The sequence below is a fragment of the Neolamprologus brichardi genome, chromosome 23 (assembly GCF_056152115.1).
Source record: "Neolamprologus brichardi isolate AB-2024 chromosome 23, ASM5615211v1, whole genome shotgun sequence".
NCBI lineage: Eukaryota > Metazoa > Chordata > Actinopteri > Cichliformes > Cichlidae > Neolamprologus > Neolamprologus brichardi.
The window spans coordinates 31,888,545-31,909,578 of record NC_142125.1 but is presented as its reverse complement, the minus strand read 5'-3'; the positions used below and the strand labels follow the sequence as shown (position 1 = coordinate 31,909,578).

At 41.5% G+C, this 21,034-nt stretch overlaps 1 pseudogene; it reads right to left on the bottom strand.

Annotated features, from left to right (window-relative positions):
• Positions 1-595: 595 nt before the first annotated feature.
• On the bottom strand, positions 596-1,296 carry LOC148096265 (uncharacterized; annotated as a pseudogene).
• Between the last annotated feature and the right edge of the window lie 19,738 nt (positions 1,297-21,034).

The following is a 21,034-nucleotide window of genomic DNA, read 5'->3' as shown; positions in this document are numbered from 1 at the left end:
ATTACATTTTTCTCTTTTTCCTTATAAATTTCAATTGTTATACATTCTAATAAATTATCAATTACAGTTGTCATGCTTTCTACCACCTTGTAATTTAGGTTTTTATCCACATACACAGCTACTCCCCCTCCACTCTTGTTCCTTCTATTTACAAAATTCACTTCATATCCCTCCAGTCCAAAGTCCAGTCCTTTCTCCGCATTGATCCATGTTTCAGAAATGGCAATAATTCCAAATGGATTTGTCAACTCATTTAGATATTCCTTTATATTGTTGAAGTTGGCATACTGACTTCTGCTATTAAAATGGATTATTGATCATTTATTTTCCGTGTTGATGGTGTGCTTAAACTGTTCATCAGTGAAGTAGCAGCAGTTATTGCTGATGTTGTAGAAGAAGTTATTTTCCGGGTCTATATCCTTTTCTAAGTCTAGAACATTATGGTCTGTGTATCGAAATGTTTTCAGTTCCAGATTATCATAAAGAGAATTCCAATGAGTTATATTGATATTGTTGTCGGATGCAGATGAAGTTCTTTTGGACTGTGCCATGTGTTGTGTTGTGTGTCACGTCATATGTGTATTCATACCTCCAGAGTAAGTTGAACCTCAGTATTTGTCCAGCTCCTCCATATTTCTGATGACCAACACTTTGGCTTGTTCCGGTGTTCCATTGAGTTTAATGAATACTTTGCAGTTGGTGGTCCATGTATTTTGAATTTTTCCCTGTTTCTTCAAGTAACGTGCTTTCCTGGCAATGTCCGCATTTCTTTTTATCAGATGTTCATTCATGAAGACATCGGATCCTTTCAGTTTCTTTCCTTGTTTTAACAGTGCTGTTTTGTGTTTTCTGTTTGCAAATCTCACAATGATGGCTGGTTTGTCACTGTCATTTTTTCGGGGTAGAGGGTGGCAAGCCTCAATGTTGTTATAATCCACTTCCACACCTTTGGACCGTAGAAAGGTAACCACTTGATACTCCGTGGAGTTGACATCTTCCTCTCCTGGCCCTCCTACATTGTCAGCGGCGACCGCCCGGGCGTATGACCAGGGTTTGATGCGAAGCCCCGTGATGATGACATCGTTCATCCGGGTGTACTGCTCCAAATCCGCCACTCTGTTCTCCAGGTACGCCAGCCGCCGATCCTTCTCGGCGTTCTGGAGCCTTAACTTCCTCGACCAGGTCCAGGATGGCTTTCTGCTGCAGTTTGACAGCAGAAATCTCCTCTGTCATAAACTCCAGCGACTTCTTAATATCGTCACCTTCCTCGGCTGACAGAACTTTTTTCGGGCCCATGCTTGTAGCGTTGCCATGACGACCAGCTAGCTAGTTGATGCTAGCGTCCTTCCTCTCTCTCACCGCTACGGTTCAAAAACATCAACTTCTGAGTTTTCGAGAGGTCGCAAATGACGAGCCACCACTTCTGGACGGTTTCCCCACGCTGCCGTTTTCAGGAGATATGTTAAGTTTGCCAACGTTTCTGCTCAGAGAACCTGTTGCTGACAGTTCGGTGTGTCACTTCCGGTCATGTGCGTGATGCTTTGACAAGGCATATAAAAAAACAGTAGAGGAAAATCGCATATATATGAAAACTGTTGTTGAAGTACTTCTCCTTACAGCGATGCAAAACCTCTCCCAAAGGGGGCATCTTGAGACAGATACATCACAAAACAAAGGAAACTTTTTAGAGATAATGGAACTTATTTCTAAGCATAATCCACTGATTGCATAAAAAAAACTAAAGCTGCAGAAAATGCAAAATATACCAGTAACACCATTCAGAATGAAGTAATGGAATGTCTGTCAGAGATGGTACGTGAAGACATTATCAGAGAAGTGAAGGAGAGTGAGTACTTCTCTGTGATTGCAGATGAAACAAAAGACCTAAAGGAAACAGAGCAACTGTCATTAGTACTAAGGTATTACTACAATGGGGCTGTTCAAGAGAGTTTTTTCGAGTTCCAGAGAGCAAGTCAGCTAGATGCGGCAGGGCTCACCCAAAACATCATACAGTGTCTGGAAAGGTATGGCCTTGAATATCGACCCAATCTTGTAGGCCAAGGATATGATGGGGCGTCAGTAATGGCAGGGAAATGCAGGGGTGTTGCAGCCAGGATCAAAACAGAGGCAAAACATGCATTTTATGTACATTGCAATGCACACTGCCTTAACCTTGTTATCGCTGATGCAGTGAAAGCAGTCCCTGAAACTGACTGCTTTTTTTCATTGTTGCAGAAATTGTATGTCTATATGTCAGGTTCATATGTTCACAAAAAATGGATCACAGTTCAAAAAGACATTTATCCAGAGGCTCCTAGAGAGCTTCAGTGATACCAGGTGGGCATGTCGTTACAGTGCATGCAAAACTGTAATGGACAGATTACCAGCTATATTAAGAGTACTACATGAGATACATTTAGAGAACAGTAATGACAGATCAGTGGAGGCACGGGGTCTGTTGGCACAAATTGACCTCACATTTATTGGCAATTTTTTTATCCACATTTAGAAAAATTCTAGGGGAAATTAAGTTGCTTTCTGATGTACTTCAGTCTCCATCTCTTGATCTAGCAAAGGCTGTAGACCTAATTCATGCACTTCAAGACACCTTGGACCAATATAGAAGTGAATCCTGTTTTGATGAGCTGTGGATATTGCAGAACAGTGTACTGTTGCCTCTGAGACAGTTAGAGAAGGGTGCAGAGAGAGCGCCTTAGGCTTAAGGGTTATTTTGTAATTCTTCAATCGGGCAACACAGGTGTTTTGGAGTTTACTACCTTCCTAGAGCCTTACAAAGAGGTGTTTCAACAGCTTTTTCGTTTATGTCGAATAGCTTTAGCCTTACCTGTCAGCAGTGCTACTTGTGAACGTAGCTTTTCAGTGCTAAAGCTTATAGAAAATCATCTACGAACAACTATGACTGATGAGAGGCTTAGCAATATTGGAGTTTTGAGTATTGAGAGGAAAAGAGCAAGATCATTAAGCCTGGATGACTTCGTAACACGTTTTGCCACCCGTCACCGTAACAGGCAGATCCACCTATTCTAAGTCATTGATAATATTCTCTTTTCAAAACATAAATATTTTGCAACTACAAGTGCTGCTGTTTACAAATGTTTTTGTACTTCTTGTCTTCTTAACATGTAACAGTCTTATTAAAAGTTCAAGAGGTTTATTTGTGTACAATTTATACTGAAAACATTATCAAAAGAAGGCATAGAAAATATTTACTTGCTTTCAGGTTTAATTCAAATGTTAGTCTTTTCATTTGTCTTTTCAATTCAATTCAATTCAATTCAATTTTATTTATATAGCGCCAAATCACAACAAATGTCGCCTCAAGGCGCTTCATAGATACAGAGAAAAGCCCAACAATCATATGACCCCCTATGAGCAAGCACTTTGGCGACAGTGGGAAGGAAAAACTCCCTTTTAACAGGAAGAAACCTCCGGCAGAACCAGGCTCAGGGAGGGGCGGCCATCTGCTGCGACCGGTTGGGGTGAGAGAAGGAAGACAGGATAAAAGACATGCTGTGGAAGAGAGACAGAGATTAATAACAGATATGATTCAATACAGAGAGGTCTGTTAACACATAGTGAGTGAGAAAGGTGACTGGAAAGGAAAAACTCAATGCATCATGGGAATCCCCCGGCAGCCTACATCTATTGCAGCATAACTAAGGGAGGATTCAGGGTCACCTGGTCCACCTTTTCTGTTTCAAAATCAAACACCAGCTTGTGAGAAGATTATGTTCTTTTTTTGATAAGTTTTGCATTGCATTGGCTAATTTGCCAATTGTATGTTAAAAATGTTTGTATTTTAATGTTCAAAAATGTTGAGTGAAAATCTTATTCTAATAAAAGTTAAAAGCGCATTCGGTTATTAGGTTTATAGGGTTATTGAATTATGGTTAACGGTTGGTAGAATTTTTTTTAACATTATCTGCCAATTACATCTGCCACCCTTCTCCAAATCTGTGCCCCTACCTGGCCCCCCCAACAAAAATTTTCTAGACACGCCACTGCACGCCAGCCTTGTGCTTTGCGCTGGGAGGAGAGATATTAAAGATATTTAATTGTGTTGTGGTTTGCAGTGTTTTGTGTTGTTTCACTTTAAATTTGTTTAAAAGCAAAAAGCTGAAAATTTAAATAGTTAAAAGTTGAACTGTGAATAGTTGTTTTTTGTATTATATGATTTATTTATTACATTTTATGTGGAGTGAATAAATAAAAGTATATTTACGGGGGCCCCTAGAGACAAAGCACGTACAAACTTCAAAACACGTACGAACTCTGAAGCTGTACAAACCATGAAGCACGTATAAACTCCAAAACACGTACAAACTCCGAAGCTGTACAAACCCCGAAGCACGTAGAAACTCCAAAACACGTAAAACCTCCATAGCACGTACAAACCATGAAGCACGTATAAACTCCAAAACACGTACAAACTCCGAAGCACGTAGAAACTCCAAAACATGTAAAACCTCCATAGCACGTACAAACCATGAAGCACGTATAAACTCCAAAACACATACAAACTCCGAAGTTGTACAAACCCTGAAGCACGTAAAAACTCCATAGCACATATGAACTCCGAAGCTGTACAAACCCCGAAGCACGTAAAAACTCCAAAACACGTAAAACCTCCATAGCACGTACAAACTCCAAAACACGTACAAACTCTGAAGCACGTACAAACCCTGAAGCACGTAAAGACTCCAAAACACTCCGAAGCACGTACAACAGAATTGCTCCAGGATGCTAGGGGCAGTGTTGAGCTTTTGTTACCTAGTGGCTACACAAGCCAGGAAGTACCAACGACCGGATTGTGTGTCGTAGTAACAGGTAAATGAACTTTTTTTAAATTATTTGAATATATATGAGTGCTTGTGTATAAATACACAAACAATACACATATGCTTTCAATTGTGTAATTTAAGTGATCTAGGTAGATCTGTTTGGGAAGTTCAGTTAATGCTAGAAATGTGTTTTGGAGTTTGTACATGCTTTGGAGTTTTTACGTGCTTTGTCTCTAGGGGCCACCGTATATATTTATATATAAACATATATAAATAAAACCACGTGGTTTTTTTTTTACATTAGTAATTCCTTTTGTGCATAATTTTATATTGTTGTTAATAATAAATCAATTAAAACAACAAAACAACCTGAAGAGCCGGTTGAGAGCCGAAAGAGCCGGCTCTTTTTAGTCAGCCGAGCCGGAAGAGCCATGTTCTGGGAATCCATCCTACCTTGCAAACCATCCTACCCGTTGTTTCTGCGCATGCGCACAACACGAAATTCAGTGGCAAATTGTCCTACCTTTGTGAATATTAGCTAGAAAAATACTCTGACCAGTAAAATTAACTGCCAAACCATCCTACCTTTGTGAATGTCAACTACAAGCATACTTAAACTGCTAACATTTTGTGGCAAATCGTCCTACTTTTGTTAATCTGAGCTAGAAGCATACTTTAATAGCTACATTTCAGTGGCGAAAAATCCTACCTTTCTGAATATGAGCTAGAAGCATACTTTAACAGCTAAAATTCAGTGGCAAATCATCCTACCTTTGTTAATAACAGCTACACACATACTCTGATGGGTAAAATTAAGTGCCAAACCATGCTACCTTTGTGAATGTTACCTACAAGCATACTTTAACAGGTAAAATGAAGTGGCAAACCATCCTGTCTGTATGCATATGAGCTACAAGTATACTCTGATGGGCAGGGTTAAGTGGCAAACCGTCATACCTACTTAAATTGGTGCTGGATTTACTCTGTGACAGCAGAAATGTACATAAACTACTTATGGTAGGACGTTTTGCCAAAGTAGGATGGTTTGTCAGAACACCGGCTCGCTAAAAGGAGCCGGAAATCCCATCACTAATTGGAAGCTCCCAAATTTTGGAACGCATTGCTATTACAATTTAGGCCTCCTCAATCAATATTTTTTAAATGTTAATTTTATTTTCATTTTATTGTCTTTTTGATATTGTGTTCTTTATTGTTTACCCTTATCGTATTTTTATTTTTAGTATTTATGTTTTTTCCTATTTCATGCTCAGCACTTTGGTCAGTGCTAGCTGTTTTTAAAGTGCTTTATAAGTAAAGGTGGCTTGGATTGGATTGGCTAGATCCATCCCTGTGGTATCTGGTTCTGGACCTAAAGACCACAGGGAAAAATCGCACATCTATCTGCTGTGTGTTGCCACTGTTCAAATATTTTTTGTACAAATTTCTTGAAATTGTTTCAATTTTTGTTCGTTAAGTTGAATGTTTGTTTATTTTAGATCTTAATTGAATTCATAAAGAGAATAGCAAGAACAATATTAAAGAGCTGGTTATTACTAAAACTCTGGGTGGCTGTAGCTCAGGTGGCAGAGCAGGTCAGCCACTAACCAGAAGGTCGGTGGTTCGATCCTAGGCTGCTCCAGTCTGCTCCACAACTGGAGCTAATTCATTGAAGCTACATAACACCACAATTTATTAGCTGATTTATATTTTATGTTAATCTAATTCTGCTACATAGAATTACAGTTCAAAATGAAATATTCGCATTTGTATAAATAAAAAAAAATGTTTTGAAAGCACTGATCTCTGCCACACATCAGTCCTGAGGATTTATTGAGTTTTTGAAAGCGCAGTTTTCCAGTTTACCTACGTACTGATTTATCACTAAGCTTCACTTTAATACTGAAAAATATCTTAAAAACCATAGAAATCATGGGCAAGTTTTGAAACACTGCTATTGAGTTGTGTATGTGCAGTTACATGTGTTTGCTGCAGAATGAGAAACGTTTTTCTTGGCCCAAATGCCAGTGTTGATTTTTCAGTGTTAGTTGAATTAAACAGCATTCCGAGTTAGTTCAACACCTAATCGAGTTACAATAACACGTTGATTCCTGAAAAGTGTTAGTGTCGATTTTAGTTGTTTCTGCATTTTAACACTGAGTGTTAAATTAGGCCACACCTTTATTTCCTGTGGAACCGTGCATTTCAGAATCTTCGGTCGCCATGTTTTCTTACTGCTGCATAAGCTTTATTGTGTGAATACTGTAATTGTGTGAATGCTGTAATTGTGTGAATGTTGTAAAGCATTAAGTTCCTGTTTCTCTTTATTCTTTATCGTGTATTATTCTTCAAGTTGCTTCCATTTTTCGCCATGGAAGTACTTCCACAATGTTTGTGCTATTTTCACCATTCAAAATTTACAATATTCTAGTATTTCTGCTAATGCCCGCTATGAATTTTGGTACTTATTACTGTTATACTTTTTAAAATATTAAGCTTTTTATGAATTTTGTTTTGCTTGAAATCAGAGCTGGAATTCAGTAACGGGATGCATTTTCAAATCATCATATCTTCTGAACGAAACAATTTCAAGACATGAGCCTTGTGTCAATATATATCTTCAAACACTCCTGACACTAATGATTCAAGAATTTTTTTTTTCACCTTTTACTGTTTCCCCATGAATTATGTTTGCTTGAGGGTAGGAAATCTGTCCTTCTCTCAGATTTCTTCAGATTTCAAACTCTGGAAATGAAGCACTTTTTTCTCTTGTCATATCTCCTACATGGATTTCCACAGGGACCTTAAAACTTCCATGATTTTTTACCAAAGCCTGCTGATTCTTACGGTGAAAGAATTATATTGATACTCCATATAGATTCCGAGTTCTTCTTTGCATCATTTTTTAGATCCTCCTCAGGATCACTAAGGTGGATGTTCCAAAATATGCTGCGTAACCTGTCTCTCATCATCACTTTGGATGGAAGGGGCACAGACAAGATATGATTCTGCCTCCAGTAATCTCTGAGACTTGGAAGTGATACAAGTGACATGTAAATCAGGAGACCAAAAAACTGATAGAGATGTTCTGTCTCTACATCAGTCCATTTGTATTTTTTGCCTAAATGCTGATTTTTTTGTAGCATTTTTGTTTGTGTTTGCACAAATTGTACTGACTGTGTCAGTAGCAAAAAACAATAAGAAAAGATCTTTTGGGCTTTGGGGGCAAAGTGTCTCTATCTGGACTCCTGGTGTTCTCTGTGGCTGAAACCTGCTACATTCTGGGGTAATATCAGCATCCCCCTCTGACTTCCAGGGCTCAGACCTGAGATGTGGCTCTGCTGCCTGAGGCAGTGGAGATCTGGACCTGGTGGGCGTGTCACGCCTTCCCTGTCTTTCTGCAGACCTCCTACTAACAGTGTTGCCATATCTTTTTTTGATTGGTTGATGTGGTTAATTTTTCCACTAATAGGAAAGGGGATGCCATGTTGTTGGGTGGGGTGTGGGTGGAGTGTGGGTGGGAGCGGATTCACTTGCAATGCGAGCGCTGTCTTTAGAAAGTCCGGTGATTATCTGCTCGTCTTGCGGTAAACGTGACAACAGTGCTTGGGAAAAAGTATGCCAAATATAATTAATCATAACTCTGGTTAATCTTGGCCTATCGACACAATTTAAAAACTGGTATGTAGTTTGAAGTTTGCACTTTCAACACAAATTGAAACAGAATCTCAGTGAGGCTCTGTCTCGCTGCTACGTCATCTTTAATCGTCGACATCATTTTGACGCGTCCGTTGACCCCAGAGGGTTAATTACCAGTTAGATCATATAATTGTAATGATTTACAAACTGATGAAAGCATAAAATTCCTTTTCTAACAATGGAGGTTAGATGCAAAGCAATAATTAACAGTACCAATGATTATATATGCATTATTTTTTGTGCATTGACAGAAAAACAAAAAAACTCCCTCTCAGCTTGTTCGTGTCCAAAAATGGCCACCCCCTGTTTACGTTTACAAAACACTTTAAAAACACTTTAAAGGTGATCGTTTAGGACTTCAGCAATAATACAGACAGCAATGTAGAAATAAAACAGTTTTATTGGGAATTAACTTAAAAAACAAAAAAACGACAAACAAACATCTATCTCCTATTTTTTTGTCACACAGGAAAGAAGCATCAATATCTGATGAGAAGACTTATTTATTTCTATTTAGTTTTTTCCCAACAGGAGAAGAATATCTCTAACAAGTAGATTTGTTCACATTTACACATCTTAATTTTGAAGTGAAATGTGCATTTTGAGTTTATACACGATGTATATAAGGCGACCGTATCCTCTTGCAGTATTTTTGTGTGGTGCGTTTTTCTATGTCGTAACAAAAGAGGAACAAAGGTGTTGAAGTTCACCTAGGATGATTTGTTTTAATTTTCACATGGTCTTACTGAGGTGATGCGAATTGAAACATGCATTCTTTTTTTTCTTTTTTTTGGGGGGGGCAGGGGTGCTGGAAAAGCTTGAAAAGGGACCTTGAAAGTGCTTAAAAAATGCTTGAATTTGACCCTGAAAAAGGCGTATGAACCCTGAGCTAAAAGATCTCCTTTGTTATAAAAAAGTCAAAAGTAGATCTCAGGCTGCTAATGCAGGGAACTGCATAAAGGGTGAGCCCTCCTTTGATACCAATGGCTACTGGATTGTAGAGCAGTATCTCTTCAGTAGTGGGACCCACATGGGTTTTTTTTCATGAGGGATCCACTCAGTCACTGGCTCCTTGTTCTCAGAAAAAGCTCCTGCATTCTTTTCCATCAGCTGCTCGGCCTCCACCTCCATGCCCCCTAACCCCAATCCCCATCAAAGAAGAGGATTCAGGCACTGGCTAGTACTCATCATCAGTGGTAATGCAGTCACCCTCTTTGGAGATTGTCCCCTCATCTTCTGGAGAGGAAGTTTCTTCATCTTGGTCAGATGTCTTTTCTTCAAGAGCAGAGGACTGTTTCCTGTGCTTGCTCTCTGACCAGATCATATAGACAGTGCTTGAAGCAGTGATGACCTTCTTGCCATATTGTCAGAATAAATGATTTGGAAGTTGTTAGGCTTACTTACAGAAGTAGCAACGTCTGCACCTGCATAAACTCCAGGACACGTTTACAAACAGTGTTTGTTGTTGTTTGCCCTGCAGCTGCAGGTTTGAATTCTGCAAAATGTCCTGTGATTGGGTTGTGTTTTTTTTGAGTTTATATTTTGGGTATGGTATCTTTTTATGAAAAGCACAAGAGTAAAAGTGCTTTTAGCTTCAAAGCTCAATAACCTGCATCAACAGAAATTCACTGCACCCTATGTAATATTTGATACATCATAATTTATTCCAGTCTATCTTGCAAATATATGTTTGTGCTGAAATGTCATTCACAAACACAAACTATTAGATCCTTAAGATCAAACCTATGTCAAAATTGTGTCATTCATTTGGTCCATTGGAGTGTGGTAAGCCATCAAACGCCCCTATTGGAAACTAAGAATATTACATGAAATTGCTTGTTTGGCCAAAAATGGGTAAATGATGTAATTTGGTATAAAAAAAACAAAAAACATTAAAAACTACAATTTTCATGTCTTGATGCATTCTCAATCATCCAGGAAAATAAATCTCCAAAAGTTGATTCTGTTCATCTGGACGTAGCGTTTTCTGGGAGAAACGTTTCGTCACTCATCCAAGTGACTTCTTCAGTCTCAGCTGACTGCAGGTTTCCCCAATCTTATAAACAGTACATTTGCATAATGACTGAAACCAGCCCACTGAAGGAACAATGGGCTGTTGTTCCTTCAGTGGGCTGGTTTCAGGCACAGCCCATTGTTCAACCCAACAGAATCAACTTTTGGAGATACAATTTTCATGTGTTGAGTTTAGAATGAAAGCAGTTTTACTTTAATTACACGATTTAGTACTGTCAATAACAAGGAATCAAAAAAGGTGGTTATAATGGGTTTCAATTGGACAAAAATGCCACGATAGAGCCAAGAGGAGCAATTTGATATATGTAAGGAGCTGAAGTTAAAAATTAAAAAATCTGAAAAAAATCTAGACCCTTGGGAAGTTTCATTCCATTTGCATTAACACAGCGAAAATGGTTGAAAAAAGAAAAGTGAAGTGGCCACAAATGGCCACCATAGAGCCCAGAGGGTTAACCCTTGTGCGCCCGCCTGTTCTCGGGGCGTGGGTCGTGGTGACACCCCCCCCCCCCCCCGAGGAGCGTGTGTGTTGTTATTAGGATGGTATTGATGATGATGACGATGATGATGATGGTGGTGGTGATGGGGGGGTCTTGGTGACCACCCTCGGGGCATATGTGTGTTATGATGATGATGACGATGATGATAATGATGATGATAGGGTGGGGGTCGCTAGGACCCCCTCGGGGCATATGTGTGTTATGATGATGATGATAGGGTGGGGGTCGCTAGGACCCCCTCGGGGCATATGTGTGTTATGATGATGATGATAGGGTGGGGGTCGCTAGGACCCCTCGGGGCATATGTGTGTTATGATGATGATGATGATGATGATGATGATAGGGTTGGGGTCGCTAGGGCCCCCGTGGGGCGCTTGTGTTATTACGACGTTGGTGGTGTCTGGGGAGCGGCAGTGTGGGAAGAAGCGGCGCAGTTGGGACAGTACGTGACGGCGCAGTTGGTGCACACATGCACTCGGCACTCGTGGCACAGGATCTTGGTCTTGACGTCTTTGCTCCTGGGACACACGCGGCACCTTCGCCTCTTGACTGGAGAGGAGTCGCGTGGCGTAGCGTTGTTATTATTAGAGGCGGCGGCACATGTAGTACGAGCATCCGCGTCGGCCTCGGTGGCAGTACCCCAGGCCGCGGCTCTGCCTCTTCCTCCTCTTCCTCCTCGCGCTAACGCCCTGGCTTTGAGCATGGGGCGCGCGAGCGCTTTGACCAGTCGCTCGAGGAAGAGCTTGCCCGCCATCCAGTTGGGGTGAATTTCCCTCCAGAGCACGAACGCGTTGTAGGCCGTCACGTCGACCATGTTGTGGAAAAGGGCCACGGGCCACCTGCAGGTCTTTCTTCTGCAGCTGTACGTGCTCACGACCTTGTCCAGGTTGTCGACGCCTCCCTTGGTGCGGTTGTAATGCAGCACCAAGGGCGGTTTTGCGCTGCCGCCGCCGCCGCTCCCGCCGCCGCCGCTGCTTCTGTTGCTGCTTCTGTTGCTGCCGCTGTTGCTGTTGCTGCTGCTGCTGATGCTGTTGCTGATGGGGCGGCTAGGCTGGGGCTCGGGGCCGGAGCGATGGTGGTGGTGGTGGTAGCGAGGAGCGGTGGTGAGGAGCAGCACGTTCTTGTTCTTCTTTGCCACATAGGAGAGGATGATTGTGTCGGGCCCTCGTCCTCGTCCCGCGGAGCCGCCGAGTACTACGGATTCGACGGAGCCCACGGCCCTGCCCTTGACGCAGCGAAGCTCTCTGGGGATCTCGGGTCTGTTCGATCACAGAGTGCCCAGCACGGTGTGGCCTCTTTCTCGATAGAGCCTGTCGGCAAGCTCGCGTGAGGTGAAAAAGTTGTCGCACATGACGTTGCGTCCCGGCGTCAATCACTCGGTGAGGTCCACGACCACTCAAGTGGCCAGGTGCTTTTCGGGAGGGCCGCGCTTGTCGGGCTTGCCGGTGTATACTTGCATCTTCCACGCGTAGCTGGAACGCGCGTCGCACGCCACCCATATCTTGATCCCGTACCTGGCCGGTTTGCTGGGCATGTACTGTCTGAACGGACACCTTCCTGATGGCGAGAGAGAGAGAGGGGGAGAGAGAGACGTGAGTTTGACAGAGAACACACGTGCAAGCGTGGACGATAAAGTCATGTAAAAGCACAAACGCAGAACCCGACGACGACAATAGCAGAAAGCTAGTGTTGTCGTCGTTCCCGCTCCTCTTCCTCCTCTCATTCGCATGCAACACACACACACACACACACACACACACACACACACACACACACCACGTACCTCTGAACAGCACCAGTCTCTCGTCGACGGTGACCTCCGGTCCCGGGCGGTACATGGCGGGCAACCTCGCGCACCACTCGTCCCACACGGCTCTGATGGGGGCCAGTTTGTCGTAGCTGTCGCTGCCGCCACCGCCGCCTCGCCTGGCTCGTCTGGTCTCTCTGTCGTCGAAGCGCAGCGCGCTCGAGTAGGCTCGAAAGGTCTTGAGCGGCATCGCGGCTCTGAACATGGACCTGCCGCTCTCGGCGTCCCACAGGCTCTCGCAGGCCTCTCCCCGGGACCTGTACACGCTGGTGAGCACGAGCAGCCCCACGTAGGCTCGGAACTCGACGCGGCCCATGGGTTTCCATCCGTCGATGGCGGGCCTGCGCCTGTCTGCTTCCAGGTTGGTCATGGCGATCACCGAGTCCTCTATCTCTGGCGGGAAGTAGGCCATGAACGAGGAGGCCTCGTCTCGCGCCGCCGCACAGCCTCTTCGGTGGGGCCTTGTCCTCGCGGGTCGCTTCGTCTCGGCCTTTCGGCTCGACTTGCGAGCCGCCGTCCTGGCAAAGTTGCAACGGTATTTCGTAACCGTGATCCTCTGTGGCCACGTACCCTTGGTCCGCCACCTCATCGTTTTCGTCCTCCCGATCCTCCGAGTAGCGCGCCTCGTCTGCGAGCGTTCGGGCTGTCGAGTCGTCGTCCCTCTCGGCCTCTTGCTCCTCTTCCTCGGTCTCTTCCTCCCGATCCTCCCAGTAGCGCTCCTCGTCTGCGAGCGTTCGGGCTGTCGAGTCGTCGTCCGCCTCGGCCTCTTGCTCTTCCTCCTGCTCCTCCTCCTCCGAGTTCTCCTCTTGTTGTTGCTGCTGCTGCCGCTGCTGCCGTCGCTGCTGCTGCCGCTGCTGCTGCCGCTGCTGCTGCTGCTGCCGCTGCTCTTGGTCTTCCTCGACCCCTAGCCCTTGATATCGAAACATGGCCGGTCGCAACAACGGAGCGACCATAGCCCACCCCGCGTACGCCAAACGCGTTGGCGATGGTGATGGTGATGGCGACGACAACGGTGATGGTGAGCGGGAGGAGGAGGACGACAATGACACCGAAAGCGGTCGACCTGTACTGACCTTTGTGCTCTTTGGCTCCCACGGTCTAGTGCGTGACATTGTCTTCTTCGTCTTCTTCTTTCACGTTGGCACCTTGTTGCCGGAGTTGTTGTTGTTGTTGTTGTTGTTGTACAGCACGCGCCCGGACGCCGCCTCCGTAACCAAACCCCGACACACTTAGTACCCGCCATCCACGGTCTTATCATCTCGCCACGTGACACGCTGTGCTTTCGCCAGGGTGTTTCTTGACCACCAATCTCTCTCTCTCTCTCTCTCTCTCTCTCCCCCCCACCCCCCATCCACTCGGGGGATCTCGCGACCCCAACCTCCTCATTCCATCCCTCCGCGGGGGACCCGCATCCCCCGACCCCGCCACTCTCCCCCTGGCGGGTGCATCAGGGTTAAGACACGACTGTACACTGTGTTCGTGTTTTCCTCCGAAACAATGAGTTCCGTTGCAGCAGCCTTTCAACGCCTCTCTCTGTCTCTCACTAGCAAATTTGACCCAGACAACAAAGTAAAGCTAGTTTTTGGCTACGAGCCCGACACGAACCTGACATATTAGCCAGAGGTCCCTTTACTATAGTTCGGAGCCACGGACCTTCAGTAAGAGTAATAAATCACATTTATGTAGTTGTAAACAGCATGATAATATATTAAGTAATCCAAAGTATTCAGAATACGTTACTCTCATTCAGTAACGTAACGGAATACGTTAAAAAATACAGTTTGGGGCATGTAATCTGTAGTGGAATACATTTTAAAAGTAACCTTCCCAACACTGTGTGTATAGTTACATAATTTCAAAAACTTGAAATCATTTATTCTTTTGTTTTTGTATGTTTTCAGGTGGAAGTGGCAGACAACCTGACAGACCTCACTGAAGACATTGTGAGCTGTGGTTACACAGGACTTGTGAAGTTGGACAAACGGGACAGTATAATAAGGTAGTATATTTTAATAGACAATATACCAATCAGAAACATTTGAAAGTAATATTTTGTAAGTTAAAACCCTGGTTTATACCACCATACCCCATCAGTTTCACTAATGACTGTGTTTGCTTTTCTAAATAGATCAATTGTTGTGCATGCTATGGTGCGTCTGACTCCAATGCTACAGCAAATCAGAAATGGCATGAAGATCTACAACCTTCTGGAGGTGATTGGAAGGCACGAAAGTCTCTGTTCAAACCTGTTTGTTCCCAGAGATGAGAATGATGATACAGCGGTAAATGTTTTTATTTATTTATTTATTTATTTATTTCAGTTGTTTAGTTTTTACAACAGATTCTATACATGTGATGTAGTAATAGCCCTGTGAGGACTTTTTTGTTTCAGCCTTTATTTAGGTTGCTTAGATTAATGACTATTGAAGAATATCTATATTTCTTATTGTTTATTTGAAATCACAACACGTGACACCCCCCACCCCCAAATCTCTTTAGCCGGATGCTGATTACATAATGAGCATCCTTGAGCCTGAGCTGAGTGAGAGGGGAAGTCCAAGGCATGCCAAAGAAAATGCCATCATCAACTTCTTCCAAGACTTCCTGGAGAACCTTGAAAGCTCAGGTTTGTGCCGTCAGCCAGTTACTGTTATTATCATCAAAACAACATTAACACAACAGCTGTTACAAATATAGTGTTGTAACATTTCTTTCAAACGTACTGTACTCTGCAAAATTGTCATCACAAACGAAAACAGTCTAAAGGAACTGAAATCTCTGTAAAGATTTGTTTATATGTTTTGATGTTTTATACAATCTACCACATGTCTAAATGACAAAATTGGTTTTGCATATTAATAAATTTTGTGGTATGACAGTTAAAGATTTAAAGTAAGTCGAATCTGCTTCTTCAGATCAGGATAAAGACAAAAAGAGCTGTGAGTATGGGATCCAAGACCTACAGGACTAGGACCAGGAAGAACACTGGATTTCCAAACACCAACCACCGAGAATGTCTGTCCCAGCGATTATGCAGTGGTTAACTGGACAAAGACACAATCCATGCCTTCCTTCAGAAAGGGCAAATTTTAAAATACATGTAAGATTTGAGCATCAATGCAAAGATAGGATGCCTGGACACTACATATGTTACCCACTTGTAAGTGCCTGCACAAACACAATCTTCTTTCCTGTGGCACACATGAACTCATACACCGAGTTCACAGAAGTTATGACAACAGCTGTCACAATGTGGAGAGATTTCAGCCGTGTGTAGTTGACACTCAAATAGCATGCCATCACAAGTTATGCAGTATTGCACTGTATTTCTACTATCTGTCTAACCCTTTAAACCTATTTCAGTTCTTGGAACACAGAGTAAAAAAGGAAAAAATATTTACAGTTAGATTATTTTTCCACGTTGTTTCACTTACTTTTTGTTCTTATAATGTTAAAAACTATGTTCACAAAACGGAGGAGCCCATTCAGAAGACTGCATTCATAAAAACTTGAGTCTAAGATTCAACTTGTTCGCAAATTAAATTCTGTAAGTCGGAAGAAGTTTAAGTGAATTTTGTTTAAATATATTTTCTGTATATAAAGCATGTAGTACTATTTTGTTACTGAAAAGTTTTCCACTGTGGATTGTAAATTTAGTGATATTCCAACTGTTTTGCTGAAAATAAATATTCTTACACGTGATGAATTGTTTTTTTCAGTCATTAAAATGATATCATTTAATTGTTTAGAGTATTTACTGACATGACAAATTGAATCAACCCAGTTACAAAAACATCAGACATGAGATGCTTAACTGAATGTGGCTACTTTAAACATTAAGTTATAAAAGGTAAAAAAAAACAGTATTTGATGCAATTAAAAAAGATACATTCATCAAATAATCTGAAAATACATCTTAAGATTGATTGATTTGCTATTCTGTCATTACAATACAAATAATGTGGTCAAATCCTAGGAGAAAGGCTAACTGAGTGGGTTCTGTTGTGTTACTGAATGAACTATGATATAGTTCAGCACTCTCATAAAGGTCTCTTTCGTTGTCAAAGGAGGGACTAAGAGGATGAATGGCTGCCCTCAGTCCTGCCATCTCCTCAGGCCCCAAAGGACACTGTATTGGTGGAAGAACTACACCACCACTCTCTGATCTCGAACAGTCAAGGTCCAAAGAGGAATGTTCTTGAATGTCCTGAAAATTCACTTGCTTTTGTTATGAACAGTATAACTATAGTATGCAGCAACTACAAAGGTATGTTAAAGTCTTTAAAACAAGACAGGTGCACATGTTAAATATATGCATGTCATGAATTTCAAGGTACAAAAACCTAAGGGTTATAAAACATCTGTAATAACACATTTTATAGTTGTACCTCAGTGTTTTCTGGTGCAGCCACAGGATTTTGAAGAAGTCCTATTGTCCAAAGTTGATTAGGCGTAAGATTTTGTTCTGTTCGCAGGGCATGATTATCCCACCCGTTCTTGAAAGTGTCAAGGTCCTTATGCAGACGTTCCACAAAGATGTACTGAGCACAGAACAGGTGGAGGCTGTTGGAGGGGTCGAGCAGGCAGTCTTCCTCAAGGTTGTGAAGTAGCTCATAATAAACACTGGTTACAGAATTCATTTCAAAGATAAAGTGTTTGTTTATTCACAAAAGAGACAGGGGCATCATTGAATTTAGCAAATTTTAGCTGCCAGCTAGCTTGCTACAACGAATAGGCTAATGTTGGCATTTTACCACAACTTCACCAGATTTAGCTAATAAAAACTAAACCTATGTCCAGTCGAGTGAAATAGCAAAGAAAGACGACGGAAAATGATTACTTACCTGCGGTTAAGAGGGTCCACCTGAACTTGATGCAGCCATTGAAAGAGGCAAACAGAGAAAATGGCAGCTTGGTCAGCACGAGCGACGGACTCTATAATGTATGCAAATTCATGCGGGTCGGAATCCCCGCCCCCTCAAGCCGCCTCTGGACGCCAAAACAGTGCCAGCAGATTGAAACTGAAAAATGGATTGAAAGCGAAAACTGGATTGAAAGCAATTGTAAGCGAAAACAAAATAATTACAGTTTTAATTAATTGTTTTTCACTGTAATTTTTTTTTTCGGTTTCAATACAAGAATTTTCAGTACATTTATTTCAGTTACAATATTTTTTTTCAGTTTCAATATTTTTTTCGGTTTCGTTTCAAGGTGGCATCGTTCTGATCCCATAGAAGTAGCATATGCTAAGGTGCTAAGTGTTTCTGAGTCTGTTAGGGAAGCTGCAGTTAGTTCTCCTGTTTACAAATCAGTAGGTTAAAACAGCATCATTAGGTTGTAAGGTTATGTAACGAGCCGCCATTTTAGAATCAGTGATTGACTGTTGAAGCAGCAGGTTCAAAGAGCTGCTGCTTGCTCAGACAGTTGACGGCAACATCAAAGGAGCCATTTTACCGCCTCTGGCCAAACACCGGGAGAAAAAGAGTCAAGTGTGTGCACATGTGTGTCTGTGATGCTGGTTAATTAACGGAAGGGAGAGAGAGAGGATAAAAACACATACTTAATACAAGAATAATAAGGTCTCTTAATAAGAAGGAGACTTTTTCATTTTTAAGAACTGTGTAACAAACGCTTGTTTGTGCAGGCCCACTTTTAAATAAAACCTAAATCTGCAGCTCTGTCTAACTTCTCACTTTGGGGAAAATTAATGATATAAATAAATAAAATGGGCCATGAATATTATTAATATGGTGTATAGATATAAGATAAAAAAAATAACAGCATATTAAATGATTCTAAATGATACTGTGCGCAGTTGATAATATTTTTAGGAAGTAGAATTTGAATGCAGGTGACCTCAAATGTAAAAGCCTACAAATGTATCATCCAAGTTAAACAAATCTTTTTGACTACATAGAATGATGCAGTATTGACTCTGATGCTGATTTGAGTTGTCTGATTCTGTATTTTTGTTTTTGTTTTGTCACACAAATTGAAATAGAACCCTGATTCTGCCATTGCTGGTAAGTAAACAGTCGTTGTAACTGAAGCAATATGAGCCTGGCATTGTGTAGCATATTTGGCAATTTACATACAATACTTTGGCTTTTTGTGATGTTTCCATTTACTGATGGGCAAAAACATATAGTCAGGATTTATAATCTGTTACAGCAAAGCCCCCACACAGGACCTCTGACTTTACCTGAAGATTTCCCTGAAGTTTAATAACCCATTTATGTCTGATTTTAGTTTTTTAATTTAATTTTTAATTTTAATTTTATCAAATCCAAACATAGCTAAACGTCAGATCTTTACACAGTTTTTCGTGTTCTCCTTATGTTTGTGGATTTAAATAGCAGACAAAACTATGAAAGTGTTTTTAGGTGGGTCAGTATAAGTGATAGCTTAAACACTTAAGAGCACCTCAGCTATTGATTTATATTGTCTCTCATATTCTGCCTATAAATTAGCATTGAAGTCAAATCACTACAGAAGTATTTTGCCTGAGTGAAGATAAGTAGTAGCTCAAACACTTAAGCAATAATAAAAACTACAAGAGCCAGAGTTGTGAGTGGATAATTTTTGGAATATTAAAGCCAGTGTTTAATTAGTTTGATTATTTAGTAAATATAATGTGTCTTAAAATTAAATATAAATATTGCAAAATGCATAAATATTCCTAGCAACAGATACAATGGAAGGACTTTTTAGTGCAGGGGTAGTCCTCAAGTGCCGGTGTCCTGCAGGTTTTAGGTCTCACCCTGAGTCAACACACCTGAATCAAATGATTAGTTCATTAGCAGGCCTCTGGAGAACTTCAAGACATGTTGAGGAGGTCATTTAGCCATTTCAATCAGTTGTATTGTATCAAGGACACATCCAAAAACCTGCAGGATACTGGCACTCAAGGCCTGGAGTTATCTACTGTTGCCAAAAGTGGACATAATGTAAAATGCATAAATATTCCTAGCAACAGGTACAATGGGGGGACTTTTTAGTGTAATATTTTAATAAATTTTTATTTTAACCTCCTAAGACCCAGACTCTCTCATGGCATGCATTTTGACTTTCTCTTTGATATTTGGATGTATTGGGACCTGATGAATGTAAAAACAAAGAATTACTAGATTTTTTTTTAACTTGATTTTTGTTTCTGGGAAACATGAGATCCACATATGAGGGCATTCGATTTAAATTTCAATAAGACAGTGGCAGAATAATGTCCTCGTAAGTGGATGTCAGGCCCTTGTAAAACAAAACTTTGTATTTTGGTCTAGACAACCCAAAATGTGACATATATGGACGCCTTGTGTGGTCCTAGGAGGTTAATTTAAAAAATGGTGTGCCACTGATGTTGCTGTAACATGTCAATATTTACAATGTATTTTAGGATTTACATATTCAGACCAGACTAACTAAGGCTACGTCCACACGTACCCGGGTATTTTTGAAAACGCAGATTTTTCTATGCGTTTGCATCTTTCGTCCACACGTAAACGGCGTTTTTGGTCACTGAAAAGGAGATTTTTAAAAACTCCGGCCAGGGTGGATATTTTTGAAAACTCCGTTTTTGCATTTACGTGTGGACAAGAAAAACGCAGAAAACGTAGCGTCAAAGGTGTGCACATTTTTTGACGTCACAGTGTGCGCCACGTTATTGTTTCGGTGAAATGAATTTCTACAACACTGTTACTGCTATTTGTTCTCTCTGCAGTGTTTAAATGCTTACATATACACACACAGTTACTGTCCCTCCACACATACAACTCGGTTCTGCTTCTATGCCCCAGCTTTGTTTACTTTTTCCCACCGAGGCTTCTAGACTAAAGTTTTTCACACTTTAGTAGCTCTGACTTGTGATAGAAAATGTTGGAGCCACAAAACGTCTGTGGTAGGAAATATTTGGTATAGCCTGCATTTATGCCAACAAATACTGGTGCCTATTCTTTGCACTTCTGTAGTAATGAATGCTTTGATCACACATGCTATAGCCATGTGAGACCTAAAAATTCATTCCTGTCCTCTAGAGTACAGTGAGTTCATAAAAGCTTGAAGAAATTGAGGATTTTACTAGTTAATTTATGTCACAGTAAATTGGATTGTGTGTGAAGAGGCTGCACAGTCTGATTAAACAGCGATCTGATGTATTGTTTCCTTTCTCTAGACTTCTGGTTCATTTCTGGGACCTTTTGAAGTGG